The sequence below is a fragment of the Phaseolus vulgaris genome, chromosome 3, assembly GCF_000499845.2.
Source record: "Phaseolus vulgaris cultivar G19833 chromosome 3, P. vulgaris v2.0, whole genome shotgun sequence".
Taxonomy (NCBI): domain Eukaryota; kingdom Viridiplantae; phylum Streptophyta; class Magnoliopsida; order Fabales; family Fabaceae; genus Phaseolus; species Phaseolus vulgaris.
In genome coordinates this window covers 27,410,274-27,422,702 of record NC_023757.2, presented here as the reverse complement: position 1 = coordinate 27,422,702, position 12,429 = coordinate 27,410,274, and the positions used below count along the sequence as shown (strand labels likewise).

Genomic DNA, 12,429 nt, shown 5'->3' with positions numbered 1-12,429 from the left:
TTGATGAAGAGGTTTATGTAAAGCAGCCGCCGAGTTTCATACAATTTGGCAAAGAGGAAAAGGTGTATAGACTAACTAAGGCTTTATATGGTCTTAAACATGCACCAAAAGCTTGGAACAAAAAGATTGATTCATTTCTTCATGTCACTAGATTCAAAAAATGTGCATCAAATCACGGTCTTTAAGTAAAGACTAATGATTATGGAGATTTTCTAATTTTATGTCTTTATATGTTGATAATGTGATTTTTACAGGAAGTAATCTCAAAATGCTTGGTGACTTCAAGCATATCATGATGAAGGAATTTGAGATGTCTGATCTCGATCTTATGTCCTACTTTTTGGGCATTGAAGTCATCCAAGGAGACGATGGAATCTTCATCCTTTAGAGGAAATTTGCTGCTGAGTTTTAAAAGAAGTTTAAGATGGAGGATTCAAACTCAGTTAAGACTCCAGTTGAAACTGGAATTAAGCTCACGAAGGAAGGTGATGAACGAACTGTAGATGCAAGATACTTTAAGCAGATTCTTGGGAGCTTTAGATATCTCACATGTACTAGACGCTATGTTATGTTGTGGAATTGGTCAGTCGATACATGGAGTCACCTCGACAAGTTCATTTACAAGTTGTAAAGAGAATTGTGTGCTATATCAAAGGTACTACAACTTTTGGTCTATTTTACTCTTCATCTGAGAAGATTGAGATCGTCAGATACTCAGATAGTGATTGGGGTTGAGATTCAGACGAGAGGAATAACACAAGTGGTCATTGTTTGATGTTCAGAAAGACTGTTTGCAAGGAATCCGGTTTTTCATAAAAAAGGTAAACACATTGATATTCGATATCACTTCCTGTGAGACCAAGTTGGGAAGAACATGATCAAATTGGAATACTGCAGATCAGAAGATCAGATTGCAAATATTTTCACTAAATCATTGAAGATCGATGCTTTCATCAAGTTAAGAGATCTGTTGGGCATGAAGGTTGTTCCAAATCAGAATTAAGGGAGGATGTTGGTTATTAATTCAGATTTTATTAGCCTTAAATGTTGGTTATTAGTTCAAATTTTATTACCCTTAAATTATTTACCATTAATATTGCATTAATGATCAGTTTACAGGGTTATTAATATTCCTATTTTATAGCTTCGATCAAAATAATTTTATTATATATTATTGAAGTAAATCAAAATGAATGAATCAGTTTAGGACTTTTACAATTTCGTGCAATTACGTTTAATCGGTTTTTACAACCTTTTACCTTCAATTAGTTCTTACACTGCTAATAAGCTTCTCATCGATGGATATTGACTCTCCCCGCTTCCTTCAAACAATTTCAACTTTGGTTCTCATTCTAGTTTCTGTTTCATCACTGGCCTCAACGTCTCTCAAAGTGGGTTTCTACACCTCCACATGTCCATCTGCGGAGGAAATAGTGAGAAGTGTTGTGAACAAAGGCATTTATGAAAACCATGGCATAGCTGTTGGTCTTATTAGATTGCATTTCCATGACTGCTTTATTAGGGTAACTTCACTTCACAGAATTGTATTCAATATTTTCAGTTTCTGGTTGCATATTAAAGACTCTGAACTTCACTGCTACTTTTGTTCAGGGTTGTGAGGGTTTTGTACTGCTAGCATCAACCCCGGGCAATCCAATAGCGGAGAGAGACCATTTTTCCAACAACCCAAGCTTACGTGGGTTCGAGGAGGCCAAGATACAGTTGGAGGCTGCATGTCCTAGAACGGTGTCGTGTGCAGACATATTGGCATTCGCCGCACGAGACAGTGCTCTGAAAGTTGGTGGCATAAACTACAACGTTACATCAGGACGAAGAGACGGCCGTGTCTCTATCGCTGATGAAGTGGCACATAATCTATGATAAACCTTTGCTACTACTATACTAAAATTAGGGTTATCACAAAAAACTTTTGCCTTCATTCATAATGGTAAGTCCCTATATAAGGGTTTAAGGGCCATGGGCCTTACAAAACTCTTCAAATAAAACAACAGATGAAAAAGGAACACATACTAAAATAAAATGGCAGAATAATAAAAGCATGGGTCTTAACCCAATATAAAATCCTGCATCCAATTGGGCTGTTTCTTGGGCCTTCTGCTGGTGTAATTTCTCATACTAACATTATTGTCCGCCTCAGGAGGCACTTTATCCTCAAAGTGCAGTCTTGGGGTCCGTTGGGTCGTGTCTTGGGCGTTGGGGGATGGGATAGGGAATTTAGCAGGAGGTGTTAACTGATGTTGGGCCTTGAGCTATGATGTAGGTTCGGACGAGTATGGTGATGTGTTGGATCGGGTCAGACGAAGATGGGCTTGGGTATAAGGTTGGCTAGGAGGCGCTGTGATCACGCTAGGGTTTGTTGTAGGCGACGCGGGTGTGTGTGTCCCTTTGGGCTGAGCGTGAGGTAATTGGGCTTGGATAGCGGGTTGATGGGGAGGCGCCGCGGTTAAGCTAGGGTTTGTGGAGTGTGCCGCGGCTGCATTACGGTTTGGGTGGGTTGGTTATGGAAAGACTTTATTGGCGTTGGGCTCAAGGTCTGAAAAAGCTAGAGCTGCTGAACGGTCACTTACACGTGTAGTGCCCCTGCTGGTTGAGCCAAGAGGCGTGTAAAGCTCGTGAGTGGGTGTGGACGTAAACAGTGGAGTGGACACGTGCGTGAGGGGCTCGAGGCCATGGGGCTCCACAAACTTCGTGAGTGGGACACACCCAATTGCCTGGTTCGAAGCTCCGATTTGTGCGGTGTTGGTTCGCTTGATTACACATTCGCTGCCTTGTACGACGTAAGTGCTCTTTTATCACCTGTAGTACCGCGACGTGATCTGCCAACGCACCAGGGATGGTGGTGCCTTCTTGTGGAGTGCGCACAAAATCTATTGCGGTGGGTGGTTGTCTACCATAGAGGGCATGGAAAGGTGATGTCCCTATAGCCGAATGGTAAGTGGTGTTGTGCCACAACTCTGCTAAGTGAAGGAAATGATACCATTTGTTCTGTTGATTTCCCACAAAACACTTGAGGTATGCTTCTAACCCTCTGTTTAATACTTCCGTTTGGCCGTCAGTTTGCGGGTGGTATGACGAACTAAATTTCAACGTGGTTCCTTGTGCCTTGAACAAGTGTTGCCAGAAGGTGCTGACAAACAAAGGTCACGGTCGAAGAAAATAGTTTTGGGTAGTCCATGGAGTCGACAAATTTCCACCGAAAAACGTGAAGCTAGCTGTTGGGCGGTGAAGTGTGTGAGCAAAGCTAGGAAGTGGGCATACTTTGTCAATATGTCGCAGATGACCCAAATAACGGAGTTGCCAATGGACATTGGAAGGTGAGTAATGAAATCCATTGATATATCTTCCCAAACTTGTTCTGGAATTGGCAATGGTTGAAGGAGACCTTGAACTTTTGTTGACATGTATTTGCTTTTCTGGCACACCGAGCATTGTTGGACGAAGCTATGGACGTCCCTGGTCCATTTCGGCCAGTAGAAGGAGGCGGCTATACGCTTGAGGGTCGGTTTAAAACTGGAATGGCTACCAAAAGGAGAAGCATGAAACTCAGTCATGATGCGCTTGCGAAATTCTTTTACTACTGGGACAAAAATATGGTGGCTGAAGAAAAGCAACCCGTGGCCGGTAGAGAAAAGACTTGGGTGTTGTTGAGTTCCTGTGCAAGCTTGGATCACCTCTTTGCCTTCTGCAGTGTCATAAAAAATTTGAAGTTCTTGGATCAGCTGAGGTATCAGGGACGAGACGGCCAACAAGATGTGCGTGGTCTCCTGATCCATTCTTGAAAGAGCGTATGCCACCGCATTGTCCTTTCCATGTCGGTAAACTATTCGGAAATCATATCCCTGTACTTTAGCTGTCCATTTTTGTTGTTCTGGGGTTTGTATGGTTTGGGCCATGAGGGTGTTGAGGCTTTTATGATCTGTGATGATTGTGAAATGTTGTCTTATGAGATACTGACGCCATTTTTTCACTGACTCTGTGATGGCATACATCTCCCGGACGTATACGGAGGAAGCTTGTAACTTGGGGTTCATCTTTTTGCTGAAGAAGGCGAGAGGGTGGTCAGTTTATGGCATACATCTCCTGGACGTATACAGAGGAAGCTTGTAACTTGGGGTTCATCTTTTTGCTGAAGAAGGCGAGAGGGTGGTCAGTTTGATTAAGGACAGCTCCTATAGCCACTGCGGATGGATCATTTTCTACCACAAATGGGAGTTTGAAATTGGGAAGGTGTAGGATAGGCATTTGTGTCATCTGTAATTCCAATTTTTCAAATGCTTGCTGCGCAGGCACTGTCCATGTAAATTTGTGGTTTTGTAATAAGTCGGTGAAAGGAGCGGCGAGTGTGGCGTAATGCTTTATAAATTTTCTGTAAAATCCGGTGAGGCCGAGGAAACCCCTTAATGCCGTGAGTGATCGTGGCTAAGGCCAATTGTGTATGGCACTGATCTTTTGTGGGTCTGGTTGGACCCCTTGAGCTGAAATTATGTGGCCTAGATAACTGACTTCCGCGGTTGCAAAACTGCATTTGGAAAGCTTGGCAAATTTTTTTTGAGTGTGTAACACTTCCAATATAATTTTCAGATGAACCATGTGGTCCTGCAAGCTAGGACTATAAATTAAAATGTCATAAAAAAAACTAAGACAAATCGGCGGAGGTATGGTGTGAGAAGATCATTCATTGTTGCTTGAAAAGTAGAAGGGGCGTTAGTTAATCCAAATGGCATAACCAGGAATTCGTAATGACCATCAATAGTGCGGAAAACTGTTTTGTGAGTGTCCTCTGGAACAAGAAGTATTTGGTGATACCCAGAGTGGAGATCTATTTTAGTAAAAATAGTAGCTGAGCCTAACTCATCTAGCAATTCATCAATGGTGGGAATAGGAAAGTGGTCACGAATGGTGGCTGCATTTAGGGCTCTATAGTCAACACAAAATCGCCATGTTCCATCCTTTTTTTTATTAACAACACCGAAGAAGAGAAAGGGCTAGTACTGGGTTGGATAATACCCTCTTGCAGCATTTCAGAAATGAGTGTAGTGATGACTTCCTTGTGGTGGTGTGAGTAGCGGTAGGGTTTGACCTTGATGGGTGAGGTGTGAGGTAACAATGGTAAATGGTGGTCATTGGCCTTTGGGGGGTAGCCCGTGAGGTTTGTGAAAGATACTGTGATATTTTTGAAGGAGTGATTGAATGGGCGTGGGCAGATTGTCTAAAGGGAAAACAGGTTGATCAATGGTCCTGGTTGTGAGTGTGCTGGGCTGGTTTTCCACCGAGAGGAGGTGGAGGGATGCAATTGAATTATTAGATAAATAGTGACAAAATTGGTGGTAAGTGGTAGTTGCTGGGGTGGGTGAGGGGGAAGCTTGGAGGGTAATTTGTTGGTTGTTATGTGTGAAAGCAATGCTGGGGATTGAGAAATCTGCTTGGATGGATCCCAATGTGCTTAACCAATCTACGCTTAAGACAACATCTGCTCCTTCAATGGGAAGAAGGTAAAATGGGATAGTAAAGGTGGAGTTCTGTAGTGAGATATCCACTGATGGGCACAGTCCTTGACACTGGATGAAAGCCCCATTTCCCACCATAACCGATAGCGGTGGGCTAGGAGATATGACTAGATGTAAATGGGGGGCAATACGTGGTTGAAGTATGTTATGAGAACTTCCTGAGTCAATAAGAACTGTCACCGGTAGGTTGTGGATTAAACCGGTGAATTTGAGAGTTTTTGGGGGAAATGGTACCAGAGATGGCTTGTGGGGAAATGTGAAAATGGAGGGGAGTGGTGTATTCGGAGGATGGAATAGGGTGCTCGGTGGGTTCAATTATGGTATCAGGATCATCCAAAAGAAGCAAAAAACGAGATGTAGCACACTTATGGCCCGAAAAGAACTTGTCATCACAATTGTAGCAAAGACCTAGGGCACGTCGTTCCTGCATTTGGGAAGATGAGAGACGTTTAATGTGTATTGGAGCTGATGGTGGGTAAGGGTATTAGGTCTACTGTTTGTGAACGAAGAATTAGTGGTGGTGGGGTGAGGTGTTGCGGTATAACGGTGTTGTTTAGGTTTGGAATCTCTCAGTTTGTCTTCAATAAGCTTGGCTAGTCCTATGGCTTGGGCTATAGAATAAGGATTTAATATAGTGAGCTCCCTGCGAATATCAATACTCAAACCAGAAATGAAACAATTAAGTATAGTCTCGGGAGTGAGACCCACCACACAGTTGCATAAACGTTCAAACTTGCCTTGGTATTCTGTGACTGTGGAGGTTTGCTGGAGTTTGAATAACTCAACTTGGTGATTGATATATGTTGATGGACCAAAACAGAGCTCCAAGACCCTTGTGAAAGAATGTCAATATGTGAGGAGGTTATTGTTGTGCAACCATTTAAACCAGGAGAGAGCATCTCCCTGCATGTGGAATCCCATCATGGCCAAACGCTGGTCCATAGGAATTTGATAGAATGAAAAATATTGCTTTGCTTGAAAGAGCCCGTCCAAGGGTTGGGTTCCTTCAAAAAAGGGTAGTGTAAGAGCTGGTGGTCGCGGAGAAGGGGGTTGCTGCTGGTGAAGGTGAGAATGAGATGATCGAGGACTGTTTGAGGTGGAGGTGGAGGGTTTTGATTGTCAAGGTGCGTGAGGAGGGTGACTTGATTCAACAGTGATGTGACATGGGAGTGGAGGTTGTCGTTCTTTGCCTCTAGGGTAAACTGTTTGGTAGAGGTATCCTCTAAGTGGTTTTGAATGAGGGTGAGTTGAGCTTGGATGGCGTTGATGACCTCTTCCATGTCCTTGGATGAGAGTTTGGGAGCCATAACAATGAAAGCACCAATGATAGACCTTTGCTACTGCTATACTAAAATTAGGATTATCACAAAAAACTTTTGCCTTCATTCATAAAACAACCGATGAAAAAGGAACACATACTAAAATAAAATGGCAGAATAATAAAAGCATGGGTCTTAACCCAATATAATGGCATCCAATTGGACTGTTGGGCCTTCTGCTGGTGTAATTTTTCATACTAACAATCTACGTGCACCAACCTCGAATGTGGATGAACTGGTGAGTACATTTGCACAAAAGGGTTTGTCTGCAGATGAAATGGTGACACTTTCAGGAGCCCATTCGATTGGTGTGTCGCACTGTTCAACCTTCCCAAAGCGCTTGTACTCTTTCAATGACACGTTCAAGCAAGACCCCTCCATGGACTCTTTCTACGCTGAAACGTTGATGACCAAATGTCCTGCACCACCTGCCACCTCAGACCCAACGTTGTCTCTTGATCCTTCCACTCTGGTTCGTTAGGACAACAAATACTACGAGGGATTGATCAACCACCGTGGCCTGCTCACATCGGATCAGACGTTGTTCACCACCCAGTCCACAAGGGAAATGGTCGTGAGAAATGCAAACAACGGTGCAAATTGCTCTGAGAAGTTGGCCAAGGCAATGGTGCAAATGGGTTCCATAGAAGTGCTCACTGGCTCTTTTGGTGAGATCAGGAAGCATTGCAGCTTTGTTAATTAATCAACGCATTCACACCAGCTACACACTCCTGCTTCTGGAAACCAAAACTCAATCAATTGAATTCTTTTTTTACATGTTGTTCTATACTGTTTTGGAGAAAAAAAAGGTTGTTTGTTGTTAATTGAATTTTTCAAAACTTGTTTGATTCTAAATTGTATATTGATTATATTGGATTAGGGTTTTCCTAGTTTGGAAAACTGATTTAGTTTATTTGTTTGGAGATGATGAATTTGTTTAGATCATTGATCTGGAAGGAGAAGGAGAAAGAGAGTATGATGTTGATGTTGAGATGATGAATAACTAAGGATTGAGGCTAAGTGGTTTTCAGGACCTTGATCGATTCGGTATGCAGATGCAAATGCAAATTCTGAAGCAGATGCAAGTGTAATGAAATGAAAATTAATTTAATCATGTTACTATATTGGAAAATGTCACGTATTGCTCTTACTTGCTCTAGTAAGGTGAATGAATGAAGGTTAAGTTTCTTGTTGCTTCTGTTTTTCCCATTCACAATGGGTTTTGAACTTGACAAATTTGTGTTTCTCATTCCTAATTGGGTCTTCAAAAGTGTTTAGCATTCTTAGATAATAGATTTGGGTTGAGGGATTGTGTATTTGGCAATCAAATATCTCTGTCGTTTTCTTAGAGTAACATCTTTTCTTTCCCGATATTTATTGAAAGTTCATGTCATTGTTGGGCATAATTGAGGGATCATAGTTCTTTCTTCCTTAAGCTTTCTATCTTTGTTGAGCCAAATTGTAAATTACTATATCCAAGAATGTAAATATTGTAAATATATATAATATTGTTGTAACTTATATCATTAAATTTATAAATTCAGATATAATTATTAATTATAATGATATTTTAATTTATCTCATATAAATTGAATTATATGATTAAGTATGTTTTTAATATATATATATATATATATATAATCAATTTAAAATAAAAATCAGCTAACAGATACATCTTTTAGCAGTCCAGTCAAGATTTCTAACCTGTCTAGCAACGATAGCTTAGTATGCCCCTTCCCTTTTTGGCAGAACAATAGCAATAATGGATAAGACAAAAATGGGTGTTAATCCATTTTTTCATCCCTACTTTTTAAATTATAAGATTTTTTTTTCTTTCTTAAACTGAATTAATGAGTGTCAAGAAAACTAATTCTTCAAGTAAGATATACAATCATCAAAGTTAAGTTAAATATGCTCAATTGTAAAATAAAATGTCGAATATCCAAATATAGAAAAGTTAATAAGCTAGATACAACATAGCGATGTCAAAGTTGTGTATTGCTATTGCACATTTTTGTAATAAAGAAAATGGAAACACAAGGCAAAATAGATTGTATAATATACCAAATGAATTAGTTTAGCTATTTTTAAATTAAAGTTGTGATTGAGCTTTTAAATGTGAAATTAGTTATTTATTTTTTATAATGAGTATGGTTCTATGTTTTTTTATTTCACCATGTATAGCATCTATGTAACACATACATATAAATACCAACATAGATATCTTAATATGTTAGAAGGGGATTCATGAGTGGTGTATTCTATTTTTTACCAAATTATACCTAACTCAGTTTTCTTTCAAAATAATTTGAGTGTGGTTGCATCCATATAGGTGTGTGAGACAGACTTGTAGAGAAAATTATACCAAATGTTCACCTATAGAAGCTTAGTTAAGTCCACATGGGTATGAAAGTTCATTATAATTACTACAAAAAAAATGTGTACATGGTGACGATTATTATTTGTATATTGTGTCATTTATAAACATCACTAACTATGTGTGTGGCAGTTCCGTGCATTGTTACAAATCTGATCACACAAAGTATAATATGACGGTCTATTGCAAACCATCGTAGCACGCGTCATAAAATACCTTGTATAAAGTTGTAGTTTTAAGTGTGTAATTTATGTTAGTTATAAATGTCAAAAATTTTAAACTGGACAAAACATTTTCAGTACAAAAAATGACGTTTTTAAACGCTACTTTATATGTTATAGTACAATCTTTGTAATTGTCATTATTATATTAAATTGTAAAATATTATACGTTAGTTACAATTGTCGTAGTTCGAGTATTAAATATTTTAATTTTTGATATTTTACTGTTTTTATGATTAAATTAAACATGTTTTCATGATATAATTAACCTTGTTTCAAAAAATTAATTTCATAATATAATTAAACTTCATAAATACTAATAATTGATTAATTTATATACAAATTTATAATCAAAAGAAGACTTCATTCATTCATTGATAGATCAAAGTTCATATGTCATTTCAAAGTATACGAAACTAAGTGCATGAAAATAATAACTTGAAACTTTTAAACAATCTTTCCATATTTGACACAGTATAATACTAGTTCAACGACGGTTAAAAAAGACATGTAAAGACGGTTCCCAAATCGTCGTTATTGCGGGTGTCATTATAAAGTAGTCATTTTTAACAACAGTTGATCAATAGTCGTTATAAACATGTTTATATCGATGATTCATTTAACCGACTTTATAACTGAATGTAAATAATAATAAAAAATTAAATTTTTTTTAAAGACGGTTCCCATGGGAATCATCGTTGTATGCATGTCTTTTTTAAAAGAGACCATGACTTTTAAAGACGGTTCCACATAGAACCTTCGTTATATGTGAGTTTTAAAAAAAATTATTTTGTTTTTAATAAACCTTAAACTTGCATAAAATATCCAATTCTAGAAAATCAAAACATTTAAAATCATAATTTAAATATGAAAAATACATATAACAAATTATAACATTCTAGAAAAAGTTTTGCTAATATATGAAAAAGTTTGATGTCATTCTAATGATTTATCTATCCTAAGGTGTTATACATGGTTACAAAATACTTTGACCACGTTGTTCTCACATACTCCAATGCTTCTGAATCTAACGGATGTTGGTCGTTGAAAAACTATGACATTTGAAATTTTTTGAATTAGTGCATGAATAATAAACCCCGAATTTTAAAGTGTTTATTGTATTGAGGTATTACCTGATCCCAACCTTTATTAATTGCAGCTCGCACAATAGTCAACATCCACTGCATAACATGATAACCGCACTCATAACTTCCGTATTGCCTGTTGGACTGCATGTGAAAATAAATGTATTAAATGAATGAGTGAGACACATTAAATTGAGTTGACAAATATACTTTAAATACCTTAAGGTACATCCAAGTGAGTCTTTGTCGTCCCACTCAACATGTTATATCCAGAGTAAGCACTAAAATAATAAGATTTCATGTTAGAATACATAACAATATATAATGTATAAGTAATAATAAATGTTAAATGAAATTGTCATACCTATCTATAATGTGTTTAAAATAGGTAGGGGGTTTTATGCAAGGAGAAAAACCATGCAGTGGTATGATCTTGAACATATATGATCAATAGTTGCCAATGACACCTATATAACAAATCAGTTAGGTTCTCTTATGTCAATAATTTAGTATAACTTATTTAATAAATAAGGACATACTCATGGATGTATGGAACAAAATAAATTCGTTTCCTCCATTCTTTAAGGAAGTGGTGATGTATGTTGTGTTTCTGACTTCTTGTTTCCAATTAATTGAATGACTTGAGGGTCTAAAAACCCATATATATCGTGTTTCCCCTCATCAAAGCATAATCCACAAAGATACCCAAATTTCAATAAGTTAGTACTAATATATTTAATAAATCAAAAGTATAAAGATTTTAATATTTGAACTTACATCATCCATAATTGCATAACTGTTATGTTAATCTATTGATCTTAGGATGCAAGGTCCAACAAATTAGACATGTAAAAGTACAATGGTACATCATTATTCCTTCTAAAAACATTGGCATCCCATGGAACCTCTAAGACGGTTGTATCTAAAGTTGTAACAACTTCCACCAATGCCGCCACAGGATCATCAATGTATTGAACCAAATGGTGTTCAAGCTTTGAAGAATCCAAACCCTTTGAAGGATGTTGAAGCCTTGACTATGCTTGCTGTTGCTCTGCTGGTTTAGTCTAGTTCTGGGTAGTTTGAGTGTTGTAATCCACCCTTTGATCGAATCTAAAGCATAGGCATTCTCAATCTTTGTGAAAGTAAAATATTTTCAAACTAAGTTAAAAACAACCGATTGTTTTGTCGAAACAATCGATTGTTTATACTTAGATGTTTTGAGAAAAGATTGAAAACTGTTTTTCAAATGGTTGAAACTGTTAAAACCAAAACAACCGATTGATTCGAGGAAACAACCGATTGTTTGTTTTGGGACCGTAACAGAAAAACTGTTTTATCTTTGATTGAGCTTTAAATGATTTAACTGCTTTCGCTTCAGTCATTAAATGCTTTGACCAATCTTTTAATGCAATTTAAGAGTTTGTTAACATCTTTGAATATATTCAGAAAAAACAGATTTGAGAATTAATCTTTTACAAATTTTTGCTAAAGTTTTTGAGTTTTTCAAAGAGCTGAGATTGCTGAAAGTTCGTGATTGATCAAAGTTTGTGGAATAGGATTCTGCTTGTATTTATTCAGATTATCTTTTGTAACAAGTATAATCCTTGTACTCTGTGAAACAAGTTTTCTTTCTGTGTTTGCTGAGATTGGCTGTATTTTCTTGAGGGGTTCAAGATCAGCAATCTTAGTGTTGGTGTGTTGGCCAAGAAGAGTGTGTGGCTTGAGGTGTTCAAGGTCACTTTCTTGGTTGTGGTGTAAGTGATCAAGTTGTGATTGCTTAGTGGATTTCCTCAGGGTTTCTGAGAAGACTGGATGTAGCTCTGGATTTGGAGTGAACCAGTATAAACATCTGTGTGCAATCTCTCTATCCTTAACTCTTAAATTCAGTTTTGTTTGTTG

The 12,429-nt window shown here is 37.8% G+C and overlaps 1 pseudogene; it reads left to right on the top strand.

Annotated features, from left to right (window-relative positions):
* Positions 1-1,298: 1,298 nt before the first annotated feature.
* LOC137805847 (peroxidase 5-like) lies at positions 1,299-7,718 on the top strand (annotated as a pseudogene).
* Positions 7,719-12,429: the final 4,711 nt, after the last annotated feature.